We start from the raw sequence: 16,227 nt of genomic DNA, 5'->3' as shown, positions 1-16,227 counted from the left end.
TTCCCGAGTTCAGTGGTTTAGAACAATGAGCATTTATCATTGCCCGTGAACCTAGTGGTCATGGGGTGGTTCTGCCTCTGGTCCAGAGCTAACTCAAGCACCTGTGATTAGCTCGGGTCAACGGGGTACGTGGTTCTGCGGATGCAGGGCTGACTTGGCCATGCTTCACGTGGCCTCCCATTTCTAGCAGGTTTGGCAAGTGCTGTCCTCAGGCTGACCTGGGCAGAGGTTGAACAAAGAGTAGAAATAGGCACAGCCCCTGGAGGTCTAGGCTTAAAACTCTTTCATTTTGATTCTGCTGCGTTTTTGTTTGTTTTGTTCTGTTTTTGTGTTTGTGTTTTTCTTGGTATTGTTTCTTTTTTGGTTTTTGCCAAAGCAAATCTAAAGAATGTTCCAGAGTTAAGAAGGAGGGGAATGCTGTACATTCTGCCTCTTGATGTGAGTGGCTGTAAAATCACATTGCAGAGGGGGTGCACGGGGGCCAGCCAGGTGGTCCGTCACAGATGTGTTCTCTGTGATGACGTGGGGAACTCGACATAAAGCGAGAGAGTAGCACAGACATATATATACTACCAACTGTAAAATAGTCAGTGGGAAGTTGTTGTATAACAAAGGGAGTCCAACTCAAGGATGGAAGATGCCTTAGAGGACTGGGGCAGGGAGGGTGGGGGGGACTCGAGGGGGGGGGAGTCAAGGAAGGGAGGGAATATGGGGATATGTGTATAAAAACAGATGATTGAACCTGGTGTACCCCCAAAAAAATTTAAAAAAAATTAAAAAAAAAAAAAGAAGATTAGAAAGGGGGCTTTCGACATCAACCGAGAAAGGCCACGAAAGACATTGCATCCGTTGTAGGAAGGACATTATGGCCCCAAGTTCATTACCGACAACTCAGGTGGAGAGTCAGATGAACAAAGAAAGGTAAAGGGTTGTTCACCACTGATCCCGGCGTGCGTGGTGTGGAGTGAGATGGGCCAGAGGAGGGAGAGGCATACATCCCAGTTTCTTTCTCCATGTCTCTGCTAACTTCGAAGGGAGTTCTCTCCTCTGGCCAGAGGACTGATCATGGTGAAGTCCTATCAGCAGCTCTGTGAATCCTTACCCAGCTCAAACGTGGAACTTCTGGTCCCACTGTGTATCAGGGCGGTCACGTTAGGGATGGGATAGTTCTGGTAGAGGCTCCTGTATACGTATGGATCATTTCTTTTCTTTAGGCATTCTTCTTTTGGAGGGAACAGAAATATACTACTACTAATAATAGTAATATAAAAACAAAACAATGACAAAAGTTTGAGTGGAATTGTTTGTGGTCCAAGTACTGAGCAGAGATGGAAAAGCTAACATGTTTGACATTTATCCTGTGGGTAAGCCGTACGCAGGAGAGAGGCACGATCAGCTTTGCAATTTAGAAAAAGCACATCTCTCTGGAGTGAATACTCCCCCTAGATTTGAGAACACAAAACTGAGTTTGGAAGTCACCCAGGGCAGAGATGCTAAAGGTCCTGATGGAGGCATCGGCCGTCGGGTTGGAGAAAAGAGCAGGAATTTAGTGATGTTCACAGGACAGACCGTGGCAGTGACTTGGGTGTAGCGGTGTGGCGGTGGCAGGGAGAAGGCAGCAGATGTGTGTTAGACCCCAGACCTTGGACAGCTGTGCAGAGTGCCTGGAGTGGTGCACAGAGGAGGGGGAGAGGACAGGGTTGGGAGGGAGGCTGTGGGTTTGACTATGGACAGGCTAAGCTTGATGGGCATATGGGATACCCAGTGGACGTGTACCAAGGGCGGGTGGATACAAAAGAACAAAGCTTAGGAAAGTAATCAGGGCAGGGGATTAACTTTGGAACCACTCTTATATAGATGGACAGTAAGGATATTGGAGCCAGAGAGGTGTTAGAGAGAGAGAGTTACCAAAGGAGAAAAAGCCCAAGGCAGCAGACCAATATGAAAGCTTGGGCAGAGGAAGAGCAGCCCACAGAAAGGAGATTCAGAAGAAATAGCCTGCAAGGTAGAGGGAGAACATAGGCGTGGAGAATAAAACATTTCAAAGAGGAAGAAATGGTCTAATGTCTACTGCTGCAGAGAATTCAGGTTAGGTTTTTTTTCAAAACCATTAGTTTTACCCAAAGGAGAACATTGGTAATCTTGAAGAATAGATTGGAAGGTAGAGCAAAGTCAGGGCTACAGTTTGTAGTAAATATGAACTGCTACTGCATTTGAAGTGCTTTTTAGGTGTTGGGACTTTTTCTTGTAACAGTAATAATGATAAAAGCTAACATTTCTCGAGTGCTAAACATGCTCCCAGTATGGTCCTTAGTACTTTGAGAGACACATCTTTTAATTTAATCCCCTGAACAACTCTTTGAGTTTGATACTCTCATTTTTACTTTGTAACTGAGCACATGAAGCTTAGGAATGTGAAGTAAGTGGCCTGAGGTCATGCAGCTAATAGTGATGGAACTGAACTGCTTTCCAGGTGCTCTGACCCCAGAGGCAGCCCTCTTACCCAGTAAACAATGATCCTTCTTCATGGTGTTCAGGCTCTTTGGGCTTCAAGTACACCCTCCAGTTCTCTGAAACCCACAAGAGAAAGGAAGGTGAATTCATGACAACAAAACAGACAGGTGTGCAAGTGGGTCTTTCATTGGGATGGAGGAAGGTGCTGGTCCTTCTAGTGACCCAGAGTGTTCTGTCTTTCTCTCCCGCATGGACCTCTTTCTCCCTGAAGCCTGACTTTGTCAGTTTCCCGCACATCAGTGTCCTGACAAAAACGAATGTCTTTAAGTTGATATTTCCTCTGTTGAAAGAACATTTACATTGATGCTTGAATCTCTTAGTCCCAAATCTGAATTCCTGGAGAAGAACTCTGATTGGAACAAACTCTATCAAGTGTCTTCCTGTGGCCCCATCAACTGAAGTCAGGAGACCTGGACCGAATGTAAAAATGGCTACTCTCATCTTGACCTCATAGCATTGGGAGACTTGAAGGGGTAGGTCCCTGAGAAGTGGGATGGGCAGGGGGAAATCTTAGGAATAAAACAGTAGGTGTAGATTCTCCTTGATGTCTAATTCCTCTGGCATCCCTGAGAGGTGGGTAGTTTATCCCACATTTTAAAGATGAGGACCAACAGGTATATGAAAACATGTTCAATGTCACTAATCATCGGGGAGATGCAAATCAAAGCCACAGTGAGGTGTCATCTCACATCTGTCAGAATGGCCCTTATCAAAAAAACAAAACACAACAGGTTTTAGTGAAGTTGCAGAGAAATTAGAACACTTGTATGCTGTTGGTGGGAATGCAAAATGGTGCAGCTACTATAGAAAAGAGTATAGCAGTTCCTCAAACAATTAAAAATGGAATTAACATAAGTTCCAACAATCCTACCTCTGGATATTTATCCAAAGGAAATGAAATCAGGATCTTGACAAGATATGAGCAGCCTGATGTTCACAGCAGCACTATTCACAGTAGCCAAGGTATGGAAACAAGTGTCCATCCACAGATGGACAGAGAAGGAAAATGTGGCGTATCCCTACACTGGAATACTGTTCAGCTGTATGTGACAACACGGATGGACCCTGAGGACAGTTACACTAAGTGAAATAAGCCAGTCACAGAAAGATAAATACTGCATGATTTCACTTACAAGAGGTATCTGTAATAGTCAACTTCATAGCATCCAAAGGTGGAATAGCGGTTCCCAGGGGCTAAAGGGAAAGAGAAATGGGGAGTTACTAATTAACAGGCATAAAGTTTCAGTCAAGCAAGACTGCAGATGTACAGTGAGATGGATGTTGGTGTCATGCCTGTTAACACAACATCCATTCTGCAGCCTGCGGATCAAGTAGTCATTTTGACCTTCAAGTCTTGTTAAGGAATATGCCTCGTAAGGCTATAGCTGCCATAGACAGTGAGTCCTCTGATAGATCTGGGCAAAGTAAACTGAAAACCTTCCGGAAAGGACTCACCATTCTAGATGCCGTTAAGAACATTCATGAGTAACTGGGAAGAGACCAAAATAGCCACATTAAAGGAGTTTGGAAGAAGCCAATTCCAACCCTCACGGATGACTTTGAGGGGTTCACGACTTCAGTGGAGGAAGTAGAGAAAGAAGTAGAATTCGAAGTGGAGCCTGAAGATGTGGCTGAGTTGCTGCGTCTCATAATAAAACTTGAAAGAATGAGGAGTTGCTTCTTATAGATGAACAAAGAAATGTTTTTGTTTTTGAGATGGAATTTACTCCTTGTGAAGACTGTGAAGACTGTTGAAATGACAACAAAGGGTTTAGAATATTACACAAACTGAGTTGATGACACAGTGGCAGGGTTTGAGAAGACTGACATCAGTTTTGAAAGAAGTTCTGCCGTGGGTGACATGCAATCACACGGCAGCACAAGCTGCAGAGAAATCTTTCATAAAAGGAAAAGTCAGTCCATGAGGCAAACTTCACTGTTGTCTTGTTGTAAGAAATTGCTGGGACTCCCCTAGTGGTCCAGGAGTTAAGACTCTGCACTTCCACTGCAGGGGGCACAGGTTTGATCCTTGATCAGGGAACTAAGATCCCACATGACACCCGTCCAAAAAAAAAAAAGAAAGAAAAAAGAAAAGAAATTGCTGCGGCCACCCCAGCCTTCAGCAGCCAGCACGCCGATCAGTCAGCAGACATCCACATCAGAGAAGACCCTCCACCAGCAAAAGGATTATGACTGTCTGAAGGCTCAGCTGATGGTTAGAAATTTTTTAGCAATAAAGTATTTTTAAATTAAGTTCTGTACAACGTTTTTTTCTCAGACATAACATAATTGCACACTTAATAGACTACAGTATAGCGTAAATATAACTTTTGCACGCACTGGGAAATGAAAGAAGTTGTGTGACTTGCTTTGTTGTGATGCTGGCTCTATTGCCATGGTCTGGAACCAAACCTGAGATGTCTCCGAGGTCTGGGAGCACTTCCACCAGGCGGTGAGGATGACACTAAAGTCCTTGAGGCCCTGTTAGCTTGGGTGTATTCAGTCCTCCTGAATCTAACTAGAGAAGATTCAAAGTAGCCCCCCCTAAGCAGGCATCAGTAGGATAATTCACTGCAGAGCAGGGTGGAGGACATAGTCTAAGGGCCGCTGTCCCCAGGTATCTGTGGCACTGCCCATCCTGAGACACACCTACAGGGAATTGGTGCAAATTAGCCAGATTCCCTTGGCCCTGGGTGTCCTGTAGGAGGAGGTGCTGTGAGCAAGCCCATCTTTCGGGGTCCTTGCACATCTGCCCAGACTGCAGGCAGGTTGGTTTATAGAACATCACATGGCTTTGCAGAAGCACCTTCCTCCCCAGCAAGTGGAATCTTGCAAAAAGTGACTCCTTCCTGTTCACAGTGTCTGTTCAGTTTAGTTCATCCAACATCCCTGTGCTAGGGATGGATATGGAGATTTTTTGTGGTCCCTCGCTGGGGAAACTAGTCTCCAACATAGAGACAGGTTCTGAGCAAACGCAAGTCAATGGGACACTGACTGTGACAGAGCCACATGCGAAGTGATAAAGAACAGCTCACCCATCCTGTAGCTACAGTAGAAGAGCCCCCTTGTAGTAGGTACTGTGGTGAGGAGGCAGGTTCCCAGGGGAGCTGATGTTTAAACTGGGCCTTGAAAGATGAGGTTTTTACCAGACAGACTAAGGAAGGAATGATCGCGGGTGGTGACAGTTCATTGACAAGTTACTTTGTATGTTGGGACACGATCTGTGCTGACGGGCAGCTTCCACTGGTTCCTTAGGGAACAGCAAGCAGAGGGTTAGCTTAGACCTCCGGTGCTGGGCACTTATTTCATCCAGAAGCATCACTCATTAAGTGATGGAGAGCTCAACTGTAGAGTTCTCATTCCAGAGCCTGGAATCGCTATTTCTCTGCAAAGCACTGATTCTTTTCCTAAAGTTCTGCCTCAAAGAGCCCTTTCGTTAGAGGACTCCTGACTGGACTGAGGGCATCTTGGTTCTTGCTGAGTGGAGGCTGGTGTTAACGGTGGAGAAAGCAGGCACTGCGGAGAACCAGGCCTGAGACCACGACCCTGCCCAGGGTGATCAGGCCACTTATGACGGCTCTGTGGCTGGCTGGACGGAGAAGGTCCAAAACCTGTCTCCCCAGCTGCCGTCTTCCCTGATGTCGCCTTCCTGGATGCTGGAAGAACGCCCTTTGCGTCCCCTAGATTCTGTGGGGCCCTGGAGTGCTGGGTAGTGGGCTCTTCTCTTCATTTTTACTCCTGTGTCCAGACCTCTGTTTACCGGCTCTTCACACTGTATAGCAGAACTCTGTTTTCTGTCCTGAACTTTGTTTCTGGAGAGCAGTGATGCTGGTTCAGTGATTCTTCCCCTGCTCTGTGCTTTAGGGAGGCAGCCCAGGCTAAGTTCCCTCGGGTCCCTGGAGCCCAACATGGTGCCGGTGTATCTGCCAGGCGGGTGCCTCTCCTGGCCTGGCTCTAGTTTCCCAAGGACAGATTCAGATGATGACACACTGAAGTGATTCCACTGAGGCCCTCACTGGTCACAGGGCTGCCGCCCCACTGCTTGGACACGGCCGTCCACCTGCAGCTCTCACAAGGCTGCTACCGGCAGAGGGAAACACCTCTGCTCGTGGAATTAGGTCCACTCTCCTCGTGTCCACCTAAACTTAGGCAAAGATAACAAATTTCCTGGTCTAGACAGTGCTTCAACATCCCAGTTGGCTTTGTTCGCACGTGTCATTCAGTTCAAATGGGGTGTAAGGCCAACCCCAATATACCACTGTGAAAATCGTAGACACTAAGAAGAGGGCAAGATTACGAACACATTTATGCGAATACATTTGACCACTTAGATGAAGTAGACGAGTCTTTGAAAAAAAACACAACTAACGACAAGCGACAAAGAGTAAATAGAAAATCCACACATCCCTACATCTACTAAAGAAACTGAGTTTATAATCAAAGACCTTCCCCAAACAAGCAAAACAAAAACCTCCAGGCTGAGAGGGTTTGACTAGAAAACTTTATCAAATACTTGAAAAGGAAATGTTAAAAAATCTTACATACAAATTCATTCAGAAAATAGTGAACACCACCCAACTTATTTAAAACCCTGATACGAAAGCCTGACAAAGATTAGAATGTAAGGAAACTGAAAAAGCGTATATGCAAAAATTCTTACTAAACTTAGCATCTGAAAACCAAAAATATACAAAAAGTATAGTTCACCATAATAACAGAATAAAAATCACACCATCTTCTCAGAGAATATAGTAAAAACATTTGACAAAAGTCCGCTTCCATTTGTGTGAGAGCTCTCAGCAAACTAGGAACAGACAGGAACCACTGTGGTCTGTGGAGGGACTTCTGTAAAGCACCCACAACTCACAGTGAACTAGTGAATGCTTTTCCCACAACACTGGGAGCGAGGCAAGGTGTCTACTCCTTCCGTTTCTACTCCACATTGTACTAGAGATCCTGGTTCGTGCAATAGGCAGGAAAGAGAGCTAGAAGGCATGAAGATTTGGATAAGAAGTAAAACTGTCTTCATTTGTAGATGACATGATTGCTTCCACAGAAAACCCTGAGGAATCTACACGAAACTACTAGAAGCATCAAATACATTTAGCTATGTTGCAGGATATAAGGTCAATATATAAAATGTATTGTGTCTCACTAGTCTAGCAGGAAACATTTGAAAAATTAACTTAGAAGTCTATTTTTAACAGCAGCAAAAGTGCAGAATACTTAGAAATGTGTTTAGCAAAATATGTATAAGATCTTTACTCCAACAATCTCAACCCGTCGGTAAGAGAAGTTGAAGGCTTGAATGAAAGGGGAGATACAGGATGGTCACAAATTGGAGGACGGACAGTGTTATGATGTCAGTTCTCCCCAAATCACTCTGTAGACTCAATATACTCTGAAGGTCTCATCAGATGTTTTATACAGAAATTGAAAGTGGGTTCTAAAATTTATACGGGAATGCGGAGAACTTAGAAGAGCCAAAACAATCTTGGAAAAAAAAAAACAACAAACTTGGACAACTCACATCATGATTTCAAAATGTCTCATAAAACTATAGTAATCAAGACCCTGTGGTATGGATAAGGATAGACACAAATAGGTTGACAGACCACAGCTGTGAGCCAGAAACAGCCTGCTGCCTGCTGCTGTACAGTTAGAAGAATGACTTTCACATTTTTAAAAGTTTGACAAAACCAAGAGAAGAGTACTATTTTGTGACACAATGTGAAATTCACCTTCGGTGTTCATTGCAGAAATCTTCCTGGAACACAGCCACAGCACACACACACCGACTGTTTCACACCACAAGGAGAGAGGTGAGTCTTTGCAACAGAGACCACATGGCCTGCAAAACCTAAAATACTCCCTGGCTTGCTCTTTACAGAATAAGCTTCTTCATCTTTGGACAAACAGATCAAAAGAATAGAATAGACAGCCCCCCAATAGATGCACGTAAATGTGACATATCGGCTTTTAATGAGAATGCCCAGGCAATTAGACCGTGAGTTTTCCTAACGACTCCACATGGAAGACCTGAGCCGCAGTACTTCCCCTACAACCTACATGAAAATGACTTGAGGTTGATCATAGATTTAGCATGAAAGCTACTGAAAGAAAAGAGAGGAGCATATCTTTGTGGCCTTGAAGTAAGCGAATATTTTTCCAAGAGGACACAAAAACTGTAACCATAAGAGAACAAGATTGATAGACTGGTTTTATCACAACTAAAGCTCAAGAGGGGATGCTATGAAGAAAATAAAAAGACAAGCCGTAGATTGGGAGAAGATATTCACGATATAGTGTCTGACAAAGAACATATATCCAAAATATATAAAGAACCCTTTCAATCAATGATGAAAGAGAAAAAATAATGAAAGGGAACCAACCCAATTTTAAAAGATGGACGCAAGACTTCTATAGCCCTGTCACCATATAAAATACATGATTAGTTAATAAACACATGAAAGCTACCAGGAAATTGCAAACCAAAGCTGCAGTGGAATATGATTATATACCCCCTAGGAAGGTCAAAATTAAACCACTGACAGTATCTTTCTCCTAACAGAAGGACTTTCCCCTCATGATTAAAAGTCAGCTTAGGCAAAGATGCAATCCTTTTGAAGAAAGCAACAAGGATATTCATGAATATTGCAAAGAATTTTGTTCCTGCACAGCCTTTGAAAGATTTAGAAACAGCCACGGGTGGGGATTTTTCAAGAGAAAGTTTTGTCTCTAGTTCCCAAATCTGTTCTCAAATCATTGTCTCAGTCCCGAGAACAGGTAGGCCATTTGCTTGCATGCCCATGCCTTATCGTCATTTTATTTTATTCTGGTTTATAGACTTCTGAAAGAGAGAGTGGGACCGGTTGAGCTGGAAGGCGTGTGGTGCATGTGCTCAGACTCTGCAACCCTGAACTGCATTCACGTGGTGTGAGGATCTGGGGGAATAACAGGAACTCTTCTCCACTCATTCGTTTGCTTTCTCACTGGCTCTGAGCACAGGGGCGGATGGGAGGGAGGCAGCGGGACTGACCCCAGGCATCCTGGTCAGGACACAGCACTGTGGACTTTCTGAGCATCTACTCAAGGCCAAGGGAGCATGGCTAGCATCTTGTATAATGACCCACTCACCTCTCATCCACCTATGGAATGTGGGCAGTTGGCGGGAACCCACAGCAGGCTGTTCAGAGTCCTTCTCAAGGAAGTCCAAAGTCATATCAATGCTCACATTCTCTCGTGTCCAGATAAACTTGTGGTGTCCCCACCCGAGGAGCAGATGGAGGGCTGGTCTGCAGGAAGAGGGGAGAGAAGGACCAACCCACTGAGAAGTGGAGGGGAGGCTGGCAGGGAAGAAGACCCGAGTTTGCAGAGGCGTCCTGTTCCCAGGACTTGCCCTGCAGCTGGGCAGGGAGGCCCTTTCGGGCTACAATGTGTGAAGTGGAGCAAATACTTTCAGGAGAATCCTTCTCTGTGGATCATTGTTACATTCTTCAGGAGGATTTTCTTTCTTTCATTTTTATGGACTTTTATTGAGATATAATTGACATACAATAAACTGCATCTATTTAAAGTGTACAACTTGATATTTTTTCTTATTAGTAATATATATATGGCAGTCCCAATCTCCCAGTTCATCCCCCCCACCCCCCACCCCATTTCCCCCTCTTGGTGTCTGTATGTCTGGATGAACATATTTAAAGTGGAAGCTGAGGTCAGCGCTGGAGAGGAGTCGCTGGTTCTTGCCAGAAACATGGAAGCAGCAGAGGAGAGAGAGAAGGAGGAGGGGTGGGCGGGTGTGCCCCTTGCTGCATTCCTTTCTCGGTCATTAATGAACTTTACACAGTGTTTGCAGTGAGTGAATTGTGTGTGGGGGGTGCACACGCGCTGAAATAACCTGGTGCAGGGTCCAGACTGGCAAGGAGCGAAACCCAAGGTTAATCTCAAAAGGAGAGACCACCGAGGCTGAAAGAAGTTTGCAAGGGGAAAGTGTGGGGGAGAGCCTGGCGCTCACCATCTCTAAATTGGGGTTTGAGTCGCGTATCACTGGATTTCCGAGACAGGGACCAGCATGCAGTGCCAAGAGCTCGCCAGCAGGTGGCACTGCAGCACTGCATTTATCCGGATTCTGGCGGGGTCTGTGCTCCCAGGTCTTTTGTTATTTTTTATTTTGGTGTTTTTGTTTGCCATGTTAGTGGTGAATTTTGTGTCTGCCTCCTGCCCTTTCACTCTGTACCCACCTAGCTTCCTTTCAACTTCTCTCAGAATACTTTTTAATCCCTCCTGAAATTAACCTGAATAAGAAGGTCAGCAAAGAAAGAAAACGCAAGTGCTCAGGTTGTGTGGTATTTGGGGCAGTTGAGCAGACCCTGCTTTGCATGTCCTGGATTGAGACCAGGCCTCTGCGGCCACCGCCCCGCCCTGGCCCCGGGGATCATGCTGCCAGGAGGAGAGACCTCAGGTAGGTGGAATCCTATCCCGGGGTCCAGAGACAGGAGATGGACAGGTACCCCTTCCCCCTCCTCCCGCATCTCAGGTAGACACACCCGTCTGCAGAGGTTCCCTTTCAAGATGATCTAAAAATCAAGCTTCACCTTAGAAGTCCTTCAGTAACCTTCTCTTTTTGTTCTTCAGGCCGAGAGACGTGTTCTTTCCCTGACAATGGTTTCTCCCCGCAGTCTCTTTCGTCCTTAATAGAATGAGAGGGAGTTGCAGAGACACACCCCTCAGCCGGGTGTCTGGTCCCTGCTCTGCCAGGGGCCTCAGGCACATCACTCAACATCACTCATGCTTGGTGGCCTCATCTGGGAAAGGTTTCACTACTGTGCCCTCTCCCGAGGGAGTGAGAATAAGAGAAAAATAAAACGGGTTTTGCCGTCTGCCTTGAAAGTGTTTTCAGCCACTTTTAATCCTTTGAAGGGCTGTGAGGTAGGCATTGCCCTCCCATCTTCACTGCCCCTGTGGGACCTTGGACACAGTCTGCTCCACCTCTGAATTGCCGGTTCCACACCTGCTCCCCATCAGTAAAATACGGACAAGAGTAGGAATCCACGAAGGGTTTCACTCACTGAAATTAACACCTACGGAGTTAACTGGGTTTAGTTATTGCGGTGGGCAGTATTGTATCTTGGGGTCTAGCCTCGTTACTAATCTTTGCATGGATGACAAGGAGATCTATTTAAAACGTTAATCAAGGGACCTAATATTTTTTCATTCTACTGCCAATTCGACTCAGAATATGGCCCAGAAACATCTGCTCGCCAGTCTTAAGGGTGAGATGCTTGGGCTGCAGAGCAAATTGTTTGTTTCACAAGTGAAGAAAGTTCTTTGCATCGTGAGATGAGCAGTTCCAGATCTTTCTCATTCACTTTGAGTGGCTCCGTCTAGCCCCTGGGTTGGGACGCAGTGTGCTGCCTTATCGCCAGCTGGGAATTAGAAGGAGAAAATGTAAAGACCCCAGGTTCCGCTTCTGCTTCTAAACCATTGACCAGCTGTGTGGTCTTGGGCCACACTCCATGGCTTTGGCTACCATTTCTTCCCTTGGAAGCAAGACTATCCCTTCCTAAAATACCTCATAAGGCTGATTGTGAAGATCCGATGGAGATGTGGAGATGAGAGCACTTCTAGAACTACAGAGAGCTTTGTAGACATAGCTGCTAATAGTGGGTCGTTTAATTCTCGACATACTGAGAGCCTTTGTATCCTGGTCCTGGGCCAGGCACCTGGCAGGAAGCAGAGGGAGACAGAGCCCTAGAAATGAACAAAGCATATTTTCCTCCCTTGGGTCACTTCTGTGGACCCCCCCCCGGACTTGACAAAGTTGAAGACCATTTATTTATTTTTTAAAAATGACCAGGAAAGGAGAAAGGTTCTGTTTCCCGGAGGTAATTCCGACAAAAAGGAGTGCGATTTCACGTTAAAGCTTAGCAAAAAAAAGTGTATTGATGAATCTCCCTGGGCTTCGTTTCTTTAAATAATGAGTTTTATTTACCTTGAAAAATCTCAGTGAGTATTGCGGTGGACTTATTTCTAGCTGACAGAGTGGGTATTTTCCCTACTTTATATCTCAGTGGTATACTGACTTGAAAGAGTACTGAGCCCAAGAAATCATTTGTGGTTTTTATTTTTATATTTTTTAAGCTCTTTATTGGAACATAATTGCTTCACACTCTTGTACCAGCATTTGAGGTACACCAAAATGAATCAGCTGTATTTATACGTATATCCCCATATCCCCTCCCTCCCGCTCTCCCTGTCCTGGCCCTCTAAGGCATCACCCATCATCGAGTTGATCTCCCTTTGTTATACAGCAACTTCCCACTAGCTATCTATTTTACAGTTGGTAGTGTATATATGTCTGTGCTACTCTCTCACTTCGTCCCAACTTCCCGTTTGCCCCCGCCCCCCCAACCCCGTGTCCTCCAGTCCATTCTCTGCATCTGCATCCTTATTCTTGCCCTGTCACTGGGTTCATCAGTACCATTTTTGTTTTGATTCCGTATATATGAGTTAGCATACAGTATTTGTTTTTCTCTTTCTGGCTTACTTTGCTCTGTATGACAGATTCTAGGTCTGTCCACATTTGTGGTTTTTAAACCCTGGGAACATTGCTGGCTTTCTTCTGAAACATGGCAGGCTAGAACACACACAGCATCAGCGCTACTGACATGTTCCAGTTACTGTCCACTGAATAAGCCTCTTTAATAGATGCATATTCATTCCTTGTCTTTCAAGAATCTTTCCCAATTTACAGTTTCATCCTGTCTGCATGCAAAATTTTGCCAATTTTCTCACAATTTCATTTTAAGTTACCTTTTCTTTCCTTCCCATCATAATTATAACAATTTTTGTGTCACTACTTTGGAAACTTTCACTACTCTTGCATTTTTGAGACATAGTGAGGTTTATTATATATTTGCAAAACACTTCAAATCTGAGCACCACCCACACCAACACATGCATCGCCCAGCAGAGCGGATGGGATTTTGTCCTGGAAGATAACTTTCATCCAGTCTAAGAAAGGTCTTAAAAAGTTTGTAAGTGGAAAAAACTTTGCACTCTTGCCCAGTCTTATTTCATTAAGAGTTTTAAATCAAGAATGGAATTTTGGAACTTCCTAGGTGGCCCAGTGGTTGGGAGTCTGCCTAGCAAGGCAGAGGACACAGGTTCAATCCCTGCTCCAGGAAGATCCCACATTCCGCGGAGCAATCAAGCCCATGTGCCACAACTGCTGAGCCTGTGCTCTAGAACCTGTGAGCCACAACTATTGAGCCTGTGCACCCCAACTACTGAAGCCTGTGTGCCTAGAGCCCATGCTCCGCAACAAAAGAAGCCACCGCATTGAGGAGCCTGAGCACCACAATGAAGAGTAGCCCCCACTGGCTGCAACTACAGAAAGTCCGTGTATAGCATCGAAGACCCAACACAGCCAACAAAATAAATAAATAAATAAATATAAAAAAAGAAATACTTTTTCAAAAAAATGGAATTTTAATTTTATGAAAGAGCTCTTCGAAACTTATGGAAAAGATAATATATGTTTTTTTCCCTTTTGGTCCATTCAGATGGAGGATTGTGTGGTAGGTTCTCTAACGCTGAGTCACTCTTGCATTCTAGAATAAACTGCAGCTTTTCACAGTGCTAGACTTTGCATGGGCCTCTAGATTATGTTTGTTAAATATATTAAGAAATTTAATGTAATTATTTTTAAGGATAGTGGGCCCACAGTTTCCCTTTTGCATCTTGGTTGGGTTTGTTTTTCTGTTTTGCTGCTTTACAAAATGATTTGGGAAGTTTTCTTCCCCTTCTCTCTCTTCCTTCCTCCCCCTCTGCCTTCTGGTCAGAAATACTTGATGTTATTCTAACCATCTCTTTCTCAAAGATTTGTTAGAAATCTCCTGTGAGAATGACTGTGCCTGGTGCTTTTTTACAGGAAGGCAGTTACTTCTCTAGGATTTCATTTGTTCCCCTGTTAACTGAAATATTTAGAACGTTTTCTTTCTATTGGAGTCAGTGGGGTCACGTATATTCTCTCTCGGGTCTTTACATTGATTAGTGTAAAGTTCAGCAAAATGGGCTTTATCTTTTTCCACTTTCCCCTTACATCTAAAATTCTTATTATTAACAGTTCTTCATCTTATTGTTATTGTTGCTTTTTAAACCAGGAGTTGGTTTTGAAACATTATTTAATGTGTTTACTCATTTTATTTATTAACGCTTCTTTTTCTTTCAAGTAAATAACTTCTTTTATCTTTATTAATTCTTTTGTTTTGCTTTCCTTAGTTTTGTTTTTCTTACATTTTTCTAATTTCTTGCATTAAATCATTAAAGAATGCTTTTCCATGTTCACTTTCTGATTAGCATGTGTGGTTACGGCAGAGAAATCCCCTGTGAGTGCCTTCCTGTTCCGTGATTCCGGCATTTCTCCTTCTTACCGTCCTTATGACCAGATATTTTGCACTTTCCGTTTTGAGCTTTGGATTTACTCTTTGACCAAAGTATTGTTAAATGGAAGTTTCTTAAATTTTCTCGTGAAAGGCTTTTCTGATTAGTTTAATTTTCTTTGTTTTTTAATTTCTTTTTTTTTCACCATTGTAGGTAGCATTTCTACTCTTTTGAGATTTCATGAAGTTTTTCCTGTGACCTTATGAAAGGTTCAGTTTTTAAATTGAAGTGTAGTTAATTTACAATATTGTGTAAGTTTCGGGTGTACAGCAAAGCGAGTCTGTTGTATATATACATGTGTGTATCTATATTCTTTTTTCCCGGGTCATCTTAAAGGACTGTTACCTGGACACTTGAAAATGTTGGCATGTCTTCCGTTCCCAATATGTTAGACATATTGAGTCTCTCCACCTTATTAATATTTTATTAAAGACTCCTCTTTGGGATGTGTTTGGCCTACTTTTATCTTTTACGTCACGATAGAAGTGACTTAAGATTCTGCCGCTGGTGTGTTTCTATTTGTCCACCTCCCGTCTTCAGTTCTTGCTGTATAAACGTGGATCCAAGCCTGGGGCACAAGCCTTGGGCTTTTTCTGACTTGAATTCTGACTCTATTACCTATTGAGAGTTTGGCCTTGGGTGAGTCACTCCATCGAGCTGAGCTGTCCTTGTCTGGAAGGTGAGCTAATGATTCCCACACTGTGGAATCAGGACAGAGTTTAGGACTCTGCTTGTGCAGCCCTCCGCCCACCGTGGATGCCAATGGACCGCGTGGTTTCCACTGTCACTGCATTTATCCTTGAAATTACACTCTGAGAGCAAGTACAACGGGTAGTTTGAGTGATGAAGGTGATGGGCAACACACTTTTCTAATGGTTTCTCTACGTCTTTGGAAGTCGTTTGTGTAAATACTTCCGTGCAGAGACTGCTGTCAATGTGACTCCTGCTATGCTGCACTCCCCCCACTGCTGGGTCTTAAGCTCCCATCACCACTGCTAGCACCGCGGCCGCTGTTACTGCTAGCACGTCAATAACCCTACCTGTGCTGCTGCTTCTGCTGTTAACGTGTCTGCCAATACAGCTGCTTCTCCTGGTGTTAGTACTCCACGGTTACTACCACGGTGACCGCTGTTTGGGAATTACAGTGATTTCAAAGTGTTTTAGTGTAAAAGAACGTGGGACCGGAAGCCAGAGGTCTAGGCATGATTCTAGTTTTGCAGCAAATCCAGAGTGACTCGCTCACCCTCTGAGCAGGTTTCCCCATCT

Source organism: Hippopotamus amphibius, chromosome 7 (genome assembly GCF_030028045.1).
Source record: "Hippopotamus amphibius kiboko isolate mHipAmp2 chromosome 7, mHipAmp2.hap2, whole genome shotgun sequence".
NCBI classification, from domain to species: domain Eukaryota; kingdom Metazoa; phylum Chordata; class Mammalia; order Artiodactyla; family Hippopotamidae; genus Hippopotamus; species Hippopotamus amphibius.
This window is presented reverse-complemented; position numbering follows the sequence as displayed.